The sequence below is a fragment of the Passer domesticus genome, chromosome 1 (genome assembly GCF_036417665.1).
Source record: "Passer domesticus isolate bPasDom1 chromosome 1, bPasDom1.hap1, whole genome shotgun sequence".
Taxonomy (NCBI): Eukaryota; Metazoa; Chordata; class Aves; order Passeriformes; family Passeridae; genus Passer; species Passer domesticus.
The window spans coordinates 72,954,966-72,967,579 of NC_087474.1; positions in this window are offsets into that span (position 1 = coordinate 72,954,966).

The following is a 12,614-nucleotide window of genomic DNA, read 5'->3' on the forward strand; positions in this document are numbered from 1 at the left end:
CGCTTATGTCTCAATTTACTTTTTTTTTTTTTAAGCAAAAGCCATCTGTATTTACACCAGAATGTAGAATAATGAATTGCCTGGTCTGCTGCTAATCATGAAGAAAATAAAAAAGTGAAGATGAAATTTCTTATTCCAAGAGAATAATTTATATAAGTATAAAACATGAAACACTACATCTATAACACATAATTTCTTGCAAGTTTATGCTTTTGGTTAATTGTTCCTGTTTGAGGTATATAATGTCAAAGGCTTAAAAAAAATCTTATTTTAAAAGACACAATCAAAGGCTTTTAGGTGACTGAAAACTTAATTTAAATGCTTTCTTTGAAAACAATTAATTTGCACTATGAACATGTTTTTAACTCACTCCAAGTATTTTTCTCTTTGCCAGACAAGCATAACTTTCCATTACTGGAAAAGGAAAGTGCTTCCTGTGCTTTCTGTCTCATTTAGTATTTTATCATATTGCATTGTAATCCTTTGACCTGACATATTATTTTCTTTAATTAAATTTTTTTTTGTATAAGCTGCATAATGAATTATATTTCAGCAATATGTGGTAATAATTCAGATGTCTTTAAAAAAGGTTCATTCTAGTATATTTTAATATGCAGTTTTATACTCTCTCCCCTTTCAATTTGCTCTATTATTTTATTACTCCACGAGTCTATTTTCATGCCCTTCAAAACTGCTGTTGCTCTTCCTGGACACAACAGCGTGCTTCAGGCAGCATGAAAGATCTCAAGAATCTGATGCCTAATTATGGCTTTGTTGTTGTAAAATAATTATTAACTATCTCCATTCTCTTTAACATGCTTTGCATCCTATTCTCAGTCTGCTATTTTTTCTTCTCTCAGGCTTCAAGCTGACACTGTGCTCTCTAACATTTTCTAGTTCATTGGAGGTCATTAGCAAACAGCTTCAGAGAAGCTAGACAGCACGTTTGCTCTTTTCATGTTGCTGTATTTCAGTTTTTGATGGGACGGAATCTATTAAGATCTTCTCCTGTATTCTTTTTCTCACACAAGCTCTTTGTTCCTTATGATCTATGGGGGAAAAGTACATACATACTGTCTCTTGCTTTCACAGCTGAAAAACAGCAGACAAAGGTAAAGAACATGCTATTGTATCAGATATTGGCATACGTCTTTACATCACTGATGCACACACCTCGACTAGATTCAAATATGTAATCACATAAAAGCAAACAGAAAATTCTACATATGGTAAAATACATACAAAAATACACTTGCAAGTGTAAAGCATTAAACCTTGAAAATCTGTCAGTTTTTAAAGCTTACTTTCCAAAGTCACCATGTTCTTACTACAAACTTGGTTTAGACCCTGCCACATTCTAGAGGCAGCTCACCAGGCCTGCCAAGCCTGCCAGCTCCTCCAGCTAGACCTCTTTAATATAAAGCCATCTAAATCTTACAGCTGCTACCCAGAATGACATTTGGGCCTACTAAAATCAACCGGTACATGTGCATTTCCTTCACAGAAAATTATGTTCCACCAAGAGGCTTTCACATTCAGAATAAAAGGCAGGTGAGGAAACAGACAAATAGCAGTTAAAATATTGGCCTAAGAGGCTACAAACAAATGAACAGTATTGTTCAGTAAATATTGATTTTCTGTGGAGGAAACAAAAGGTCAAGAGGAAGAAGAGGCAGCAGAAAAGGACACCTGCAGATTCTGGAGAAAGATCTGTGAAAACAAGAGGAACTTAGGAGAGCAGAGAGGGAAAAAAAAGCCCAACTAATTCATTTACTGATTCAATAGTCAGCAGAATTTGCATATCCATCCCTTTGAAATTTTGTTTTTCTCCAGCTGTTTTTCTTATCATTTTGGCATGTTTTCTCATCACATGCAGCCGTTTAGCTCTCAGATGCTCTCGCTAACAGACTGCTGGCACCTTTCAGCTGCTCCTAGGCCTTCTCTTTTAAATCTCCCAGCTGCCTCTCTTACCCCTCATAACATGACTGGCCTACCCAATTTTTAAAAAATTGTTTCCAGCTGCCACATTTGTTGCTCTAGATATTTTCCATTCTCTCCCCCAGAATACGGTATTTTGGAGTTTTCTGTGGGCTGATGAGATGACAGCAGATTTCCAAAGCCTATTTCTACCCTAATAGGAATCTCATTTGAGTACTTTTGATATTTTCATGCACCAAACTGAAATTTTTATTTTTTGCTATTAGTGAATGCTGGGAAGCTGAGAGGAGGAGGAGAGCATGGTGCTAAATCACCAAAGTGGTAAAAATACAATCATCAATGACCAGAAAACCAAATCTCACCTCTTGGTGTTCCACAGATCTTGGTTCTCCCTTCCCTAAGAACCAGATCTCCCACACTGTATGCAACACCTCTGAAATTTCGAAGAAATTTCAGGTCATTTCAGCTTACAATTTGGAATCACTAGCCCAACAGCATCCCAAAATCCTTACACTACTCCTGCAGACTGCAGCCTCTAGAACTGACGTGCTCTATGTATCTTTAAGAAACATAGTTTGGTATACACGAGAATCCTTTGACTTTCATGGTCCAGAAAAAACTTTATACACAGGTTCCTCTTAACTGCATAAGAGACAGTTTAGACATACCTGGTGGTGATTCTCATGCATTCTTTTGCACTTTAGAAAGCAGGTAATGCTTTCATGTAGAATGGTTTGTAAAATTTTGTCCCAGACTTATACGGTTATAGGAAAGTCTAATTGCCATCTAATTTTAAATTAAATTTCAAAGCTATTTGTCTTCCTTTTTTTCCACATCTGGGCAAAAGTAAAATGGAATCTGGTTGTATGAGGCACTTAGACATTATGAAATCCTAACTGGATTTTAACAATGCCATTTGAATAAACATACTTGAATGCTCAGAAAATAATAATAATTTTTAAAACCCCAAAGATCTTATCTGCATATCATTTAAGTTTCTATGTGATTCCCTCAGGGCTGTTCCTTTTTATTCAAGACCTTTTCTTATCCAGACAGAAGCCCAGATTTAGCCACGGGAGAGGCCTGGGTGAGGAATCTTCGTGCAACAGGTGCCCACTGTGCCCAGATGAGCCAGGACAAAATGTGTTGGCTTCTGGAACTTGTTTTGAAATAGGTCATGAACTCAGAAAATCCATTTATAAATATTGCACCAGGCTGTAGAACAAGGCACATGTTTGGTGGTGTCTGAGAAAGGAACCCTTCCCTACCACTGTGGAGGAAGGACCTTCTGCTCATCTTCTTCCCTTCTCCTCTCCTCATAGCACAGTGCTGCAGTTTCATTCCAACTGGAGAACGACTGGCCAAAATCAGGACACACAGGAAGAGGAAAAGGACTCCTGGATCTGTGTGCTCATTCTAAAACTGTTAGAGTGAGAAAGGAACTGTATTATGAGGCCTTGAAAAACACTAAGAGGAGATTGCAGCTTGATTTTAAGAACCAGTTATGTCACTACAATGGTCAGTAGAGAAGCAACCATAGAATTGGCAAGTTCAAGCAGAGGAGAGGTCGGAAGAGAGGTTTTTAGCAGAATCACAAACATTTTCATACTGTCTGAAAACAGTTTCCCTCTTAAAGGGTCTCGTGGTGTTCTCCACAGCACAGTGAAATTATGGAGAGCTCTCCAGATACCTCCAGAGAACTTCGTGTTGGGTCTTGTGGTCTTGCTTCATATTACATGGATTTAATAAAGTGCATTAGCAGACATTTTTAATAAACACCTCAAAAGTCATAAGAGCTGTGAGATCTTTGCAAGAAATAAGATTGTTACCAGACCAGAGAACAAAAATCCCAGGTTCCTTCCCAGTATGGTTTTTATTGCTTGCAAAACGTTTCTCTAGTACAAAGAGAAGGAATTTGCAAGTCAGTTCATGAAATAAAGGCGAACCAAATTCCACAATTAACTAGGTGTCCTAGTTTAGGACCATCACCTAGAACACATAGTTCTCCATTCCAGCCAAGTACTATCAATACTCTAAAAAGAACCCTATTAATAAGAAATGTTGTTATTTGGAATAGACAAAGTTGGGGTTGCCTAGTTCCAAAGAAACCAAATCTGCTGACCATGACACAGCACTCTGAACTTTCCACATGAGATCACTAGATATCTTTGACAGTGAGAAATGAGAATGGGATTACATATTCAGTATACAAAACACAGAATCACTTTCTATATCTAGGCTGCATCAAGTTAAAAGGCAAGAATGGGTTTAAGTACTTTCCTTCTTAAAAAAAATCAAATAGTATATATATATCCTCCTATTCCTGCTATTAATTAGACAAGCATTAGCAGATAATGCCAAATCCTATGATTCTCTATCTTACATTTTAGAACTGAATACTGTAGTCTGATGAAAAGCAGAAAAATAGAAGCAAATTGAGAGTCATCCCCACAGGCTTAACTTCACTCAAGAAAAATCTCCCTAGTCCTGTTCTGTGGTCAAGAGACAGACACATAAATCCTCTGAATTACTGTCAGAAGGATCCTCTTTCTCTTGCTTGTAAAGGGATGCAAAGAGAACTAGCTCACCTAAGGTAAATTTGCTTCTGTAGAGTTATTTTCTCAATGTAAAAGATTTTCTGCTCTTTTTTTTTTGGTTGTTTTTCAAATAGAAATCGAAGACAGTGATTGCCTAGCTTTGCCTCTCTGATTCAGTATTTAATTAATACTGAATTAAAGCCTAAAGACAGTTCCTAGAGACAATCACAAAAGCAAGATAAAACCACAATAAATTATGACTGTATTGTATCAACAGTAACTCTACTGCTAACTCACTACCAGGTTGACAGATATGATATCAAAAAGTGGTGTCTCTAGTACAGAGTTCTTTAAAGAAAAAAAAAAATGGAAGGAACATTTAGCACCATACTTTTCATAACCTGAAATTTTGTAAGTACATAATCCAATTAAATGTTCTTTTAAGAGGGCAAATGGAAGTGCACAGTGATCTCCAAGTGCTTGGTGAGAACATATAGTTTTGATTTGGTTATTTTCAAATCTACTAGTAAATCTAGTGTGAGCATCTAGTTAGTAGAGCTGGCACAGTGGGGATGCTGTAAAACGTTCACATTACATGTGATATGTATTCCCATGTAGCTCCTGCAAATGAACGTTTGTAATTCTCTAAAGGCCACAGACTCTAAGTTAAGAACAGATGCCACAGACTTGAATCCCTATCATGAAATACTAAGGTATGAAAGAATTAACCAAATATAGTAAAAAATTATCAGATAATTGCATATAGAATTTATCTTATGTATGCTGTGGAATACCAAAGATGTGTGTAACACATCCACTTTATGCATACAACATGTATTTCTTAGATATTGGTAATCTTCTTCTAATCAACAAATCGTTTTACTGCTGACACAAAGTTGCCTCTTTTCACTTACACACATACAGCCAAACACAGTTGGGTAAAAGTCAAAAGTCTTTTCTATGTAGCCTTTTCCTGAACATTTCTACTTTTTTAGTGTGTCAGCTGTGTTTAGTCACTTCTGCTCACTGCAGTGTGAACACACACACGTGCATGCATGTGTGTGTGGACTGAGAGCCAGACAGCATGTGGAACACCTAAGATGTGCTTGCCAGGTAACTAGCACAGGTGGAATGGCACAAAGCTGCAAACACAAAAGCTTCACAAGACTGTGTGCATGAATTTCAAATAAACTTAGTGTCTGCGGGCTAGGTTTTGCTCTTGTGTAGCTTCACTGAGTTTATCTTGTGGCATATTGTTGTGGCTGTTGCTAAAAAAAAAAAAACACTAGGAAAAAAACAGATTTTTTTTTTTTCATTAAAAAGAGAAGGGTGGATTATACAAGTTATTTTGACATATTTGAGCTGGAATTATTGTAGTCTTAATGGCCATTTCCACCTAGCCAAGACAGTGAATCAATACAGTGCATCTATTTGTTAAATGACTTATCTTCAAACAAATGAAAGTAGCAGGCATTTAATGAATAACTAGTCATAGCAAACCCATAACTTTTAAAAGATGGGCTAAGAAGTTGCAAAAAAATGTAAAAAGTTGTGGCATATAAACAAAATTATGACAGAAAGTTTCATTTCTTCATAAAGCTGCATCAGAATTTCTGAACTGATCAGGGACATGCAACGAAGCCCAACAATTACCTCAATTACTGAAACAGTGATTGTATTAATTTGAGCATTATCTTATGCACTACCGCTACTATCCTTCCTTTTTTTTGGACAGCACCACAAGTGTCATGTCAGTAGTTACAACTTGTAGAGCAAACCAAATGTTTGCTGTCACAACACATTCATGGAGCTGGTAATGGCCAATCCTACCTCATCCGGTACAACACTGGCCAAAATAATCAATGGTGCTGCCAGACTCAAATTATGTCCTCCTGGTAATACAAAAGGACAGAGTACAAATTCAGATCTGTCATCCTTCTGAAACAGATGGAGCCTGATCAGAAAATTATCATAAAAGTTTATTTGAGTCAGTTGAGCCAACTGAATCATAAAAAAGCTGAACAGCCAAGTGATGTATATTCATTCCCCTGCCTATTGCCATAGACAGGAACAATCTATCTTTATTCACTGCATATACAATTACTGGTATGCAGGTTTGATGACAAGCTATTCCTTAGAGCATGTAACAAATTCCAGGTGAGTGTATTTGTGTTGAGCTGCAACACTGCGGAGCTATCTGAACCCAGACCCTGCAGCAGCAACAGGTATCGCTGGAACTCTCAAGTGCAAGTTATTCTTACAAAGCCCAGTGCAAAGTTCAGCCACTGGCTTTTGATCCACAGGATCTGATCTGTGACTCACACAGGAATTTGACATATTCAAAGTTTGCTATAATCATCTTGATTGAGGTTTCTGACGTTAATAAAAAATCATGAGGTAACATATTTGACTGATATCAGTCCACGATTCACTGATCCCTATAAACACCTCAGAGTTCCCACTTCCCAGTTTGATATCTGTGTGCAGTGTCTCAATTCTGGGTCTGTTAGAAAGTCTGTGTGGGCATGACTGGACAATGACCTAAAAATATTCAATAGAGAAGCTATTTTTGATTGGCATGTATTTTTGCTACACCAGTCACATAAATTAAGTTTTAAATCCTTAGCAGCATACACATTCCTAGTTTCAGATCATATTTCAGTGAAATAACTGCATGGACACTGGGTCAAATGTGCAGTGGCTATAAACCAGCAGATCTCTGAGTTTCCTGTAAGGTCTGGAGACCTAGAAGAACTGAGCATCTAACCAAAAGTGTACTGGGTAAAAGTCCCCTCCTAAAATATCAATGGAAAAAATTACTGAATTTGTCTCCATAGATATACTGGCTGATTAATACTACCTGAACACGCAGTTCTTGCCTTAAACAGGTACCCTAATCTAAGATGCAAATAAACACAGATAAAGGAAAATAGGAAAAATATTATACTCGAGAGATTCAATACAGTAAAATCTTCAGCTTTCACAGACTTTTCAGTATTAAGGTCCATTTCTCACAAAGACAGAAGTTTGAAGAAAGAGGGGAAAGATCACATATTTTTCATGGTCCAAATTTAATCTTCATTCAAAACTAAAAAGCCTCACAACACTGTCAAAGCAAATCTGCCACCTCAAGCCACCTCCAAATGTCAAAACATTTCTATAACTATTTAAAATAACTGGTAATGGCCTCTCCAGATTTTGTATTCCTAAAATAAAGGAATTAAACCCCTATGTTTAAAAGGTCATTAGCATAGGAAACAATGAGTTAACAATAATGAGCTGTCAATAGCAGTAATGAGGTATTTTTTGATCCCAAGCTAATCCAAATAGTTGGAAGATAATTCTCTAATGTGCCAAATAAGTTCCATCCCTCTCAACTTTGAGAAACCAAAAAAACAAGCATGAAAATAGGAGTGAGGTTTGTACAAAAACACATTCTATGAATGAATCTAGGAAATCATTAAAACTGTAATAAATTGGAAATAACATATATGGAGCTACAGGATGGATTTTAAGCTCTTTCAACACAAAGTTTACTTCCATTTACTGAAATCACTCTCACTTAGTATGAAACTTCATTTGACACACATATTGTGCCTCAGACAACAAAAAGCAGTAGCTTGGCCAAGTTTCCTAACCAGATCTGTGGATAAGACCACAAAGCTTTAGTCCACAGGGAAAAGCAGTTGACTTGGCAAGTCTGCCTATGGCTCGCTGACCTTTGTTTCAGAAAAGGTCACTGCAGAGTCAGGTTCCTGAACTTCCCAGGGATTCTGCAGCTTTAAAGCTAGGGATCTTTTAGACTATAGCATCATGATGGCCTAAAGAAACATGAATTAATAAACTCTTTATTTTAATTCCCACAAAATCTTTTCAGAAGTCCAGGAGCAATCAGGAGTGATACCAGTCCAGTTATTGGTTATCAGCAACCAAGACATTGCTGAAAAGCACTGTAAGAACACACAAAACCAGCTGCACTTAGGTAAAAGGCTGAAGGTTTCTGTGTCTGTGTGAAGAGCTCTGATTGTCTGTTGCTTGCCCTGAGCACAATTATGAGAGTTTAGCGTGCAGTGTTATCAAGCTGGCTCTTCTTGTTACATTCAATACAACGAAAAAATAAAAAGGCAGTGAATTTTTTTTCCCCATTTATTTTCAGTGGAAGAATAGAACTGTGCACCTTCAGCTGCAGGAATTAAGTTGTGAGCCACAGCAGATTATAATTGATTTGCTAAAGGAGCAAATAGAAACCCTTGAGTTACACAGCGTTTTCAGCAAGAGAATGACAGACTGAAACAGGTTTAACACTGATGCTAGGTTAAATCTTAAATTAGGCATGTGCAAAGCCTTTCGGTTTTTCAGGGTGTGGCTCACAAACTGAATGAACAAACCAGTTTTTAAAGAGGTGACACCTCCACAATTAGGATGATTATTTTAAAGAATTATAGAATAACTCAGATATGGAATTGTAGATGCTATAAAAAAATCATCCTATTATTCTTAGTTCCGACGGAGCAGTAGCTGCTGACACTGCTGAACTTTGTGGTCATTCTTCTAGATTAAATACTAGTAATTTTCTAAAAAGTGAGTTTCTTTTCTGTACTTTATGTAATTTAAAACCTTATCTTTGTTTTCTTTTTTAAAGATGCATCAAATAAATGGTTTAAATAAGACAGAAGAAGCTGTATGAAACTACTCAAGCTGAAATGAAAAAGTTGCTTTCTTTGTTAAAAAAAAGATAATTTAGAGGCCCATGGATTAGATGACCTCCAGAGGTCCCTTCCAACATAAAAAATTCTGGGATTCTCAGATAGATATTTTTATATATTATATGTTCTATACCTCATAAATTGAATAAACTTTATATTTTATTTTAGTTATAAATATTAATTGATATTAAATATATTTCCATTACACATTATGCAATTTTATGCATTGTATTTTACATATTCTATCATGGAAATAAAACCAAAAAAAATCAAACAAGAGAATGTGGCCATTTTTCTTTAAATAAAGTTACAAACTAAAGAAGCATTGGCAAAAAAAATAGTAAGAGAGAAAAACAGATGTTCCTGTATTCTTGATGGAATATTTTAACAGCAGTCTCCAGTTCAATGTGTATAGTGACAACAAAGGAGCAGCCACTATGACTATTAGCACTGCAATTGCTTGTACAAATGGATCACTCTATGTGTCTATACATATACACACATACACACACGACAAACCAGTCCCAAAAGAACACTGGTTCATTTCCATTTCTAATTCTGCATGCAGCCACACCTTTCCATCTATCCTGAAAGTCATGAATTTGTATTTGGTGGGAGGATGGATGTGTATTTCCACCATCCAAAATTTTTGAAAAAGGCAGACTGCAACTGATTTCCAGCCAAGTATTAAGGGCAGGCTGCACCCACCACTGCTGGAGAGAAGCTGAGTGGTCACGGCCTTTGCAGGTGGAGCGTGGGAGGTGGAATCCACTGGCAGTGAATGAGGTTTCTGGGCAAGACACACACACACACTCCCACACAGCAGCTGCTACTGCTGTTCCTGTCAATAGCCCCACCATCTGAAGGAGAGAGACGTTTCCAAAGGTGAGCTGATTCAACTGCACAAGGGTTTAAGGACATTTTTACTAATTATTTCCTGAATTACAGCTATCTTCTTTCTATTAAATAATGGTAACTATTCAAGCAGACTTGGGCTGGAACAGGAGTAGACCCCTAAGAACTGCCACCCACCCTCTCAAATCAATGACTAAACTTGTGCTGACTTCAATGACCCTGGAACAAACAGACCTTTAAACCTGAGGCTCTCCCTCAAACAGAAATGGACTAAAGTCAGCAGGTGGTTTGCTCAGAAAGGCTCCAGTATGAACTTCCAACTACTAAAAACAGCCCCTGGACACACACAGATGCACTGCCCACCATCCATCAAGTCTCTCTACTGAAATGTATTTTTGTAAAAAACCTAAACACCTCTGAGGAGCTGAGCTTGTGCTCATCATTTTCTCTCCTGGAGAGTATCAGGAAACATGAATTAATAAGTATATTTTCACCTATACTAAGGGGGTCTAATGCTTGTTATTTGTTATCACTCAGCCAACAGTCAGAAATGTGACACTAACTTTTGAGTTTTGGTTGTACTCTTGAAAATTAGTATTTCCATTTCAGAAAATGAAAACATTAAAAGAGATTTATGTTATAGAACTGACATCCAAAATGACAACAGGAAAGTGGAAAATGTAATAACAAATATCAAAATAACTAGTAATACCAAAACAGCAATTGTCCCTTCTACTCTACTTTTATTCATTGAACTGTAAATTACCACAGAAGATATAAATACAGCCTTTAGGCTGGAGATCTGTATCACACAATAATCAGTAAAAACAATCTCCAGCAACTCCCATATGTGCAGCACATCAGGTTCTCTACCGAATTTGTTCAATAACACTAAAATTAACATTTTAAGGAAGATATGTTATGAATACCACAGGGATTCCTGGAAAAGCTGCACTTCAGGAAATATTTAAGCTTCTTAAATTTTATAACATTAATACTGATGAACCATTATAAATACTGATGAATGACTCTGGAAAGGGATTATATGTGCTGTTCAGTACAGTTGACGATGTAGATGAGCCTGTGGTTCCAAGAATGTCAAGGGGACCACCATTTGTTTCCCCAGAAGATTTCATTCCAGTGTTCCTATGACACATTTTATTTTCTTTTTATTAAGTGCTTTGCAGAAGAACTCTCTGCAATACACTCCCTGCTGCTGCTGAGCCCGAGGCCCCCAGTGTAGCCCCTAACTTTGCTGATCTCTAAGGTGTGTACACAGGAGGTGTCAGAAACCACAGACAAACCACTGAACCATGCTGAGGCAGCCAAGCACAGGTAAGCAGAACAGGGTTAGCTGATTATTACAGGCTGAATGAAGCTTGTGGCTGGAAGAAGTGACGTTTCAGGATTTGTCTGCTCAGATACATGAACAACCTTTTGTAAGCCATGGCACAGATGAGTGCCTACTGGTTTGACATTCCTCATGGCAATACCCAACTATTTGCATTAAAACCATTTAACCTTTTATAAATACCACAACATAACAGTTTTATGATGTTTTAAACACACTTTACCCAATCTGCAGTGCCTAAGTCTATCTTATAGTGGGGAAATGAGTTGGAGAAGTCCCAGCTCAGCAGCTGGGCAGTAGAGGTAGATGACCTCCTACAGATCAGAGGGACAAGACAGACCTGAACTTCACTGGGATGTGGAAAGGTCTCTTGCTAATCTGATGTGCACATCAAAGGAACAATAGTAATCTAATAACAAGCATAGACAAGGCCACAGATTGTCTATGAAGGTGCTTCTAAGTTTTTTCCTTTGCATCTAAACTATTTCTATTTCAACCTAATGGGATATATAGGAACTTTTGTCAACTATTGTTTCACAAATATTATAAATTACATAGTATTCACAGTTTCATTTATATTGTACTCCAAGTATTTCTTTTTTCCCTTCAAAACCAACACATAAGGTTAGCCTAATTAGCTCAAGGTTAAATATCAATTCTTCATCATATTTATTGTTCATGTTTTTGTCATACTCTGCAATAAATCAGTTAGAATAGTGGAAATCTGTATATAATCAATAGTACTGTTCCAGAAGTACCGAAACAACTGACTTAAAATCAAAACTGAAGTCCTTATTTATATCAAGGTTTTATATATTTTTACTGTTCATTTTACTTCATAAATCAGCCTTAGAGTGTTGTTTTCCTTTCTTTTTCTTTATGAAGATACAAGAATGGCACATCTGATGAGGGATTAAAAGAGAACTCCAAGATAAATTATTCATGAAAGCAAACAATATTCTTTTCTAAAGAAAATGATAGCTTTTAGAAATACAGTGCAATATATGCAGAGTCTTTGTAAATACAGGGAAGCAAGAAAATAAGAATGAAACAAATGACTGGTTTTGAAACAAAAATATTATTTCTGATACCTACACAATTGGCCTGCATTTATTCAAGGAAAACATTCATTCAGACATGTAGGGTGAAATGCTGACCTGTCAGCCAGCAACAAAGCACTTACTACCTTGAGGAGAAACAGGACTTCAGCCTATCAGTGTGAAATAT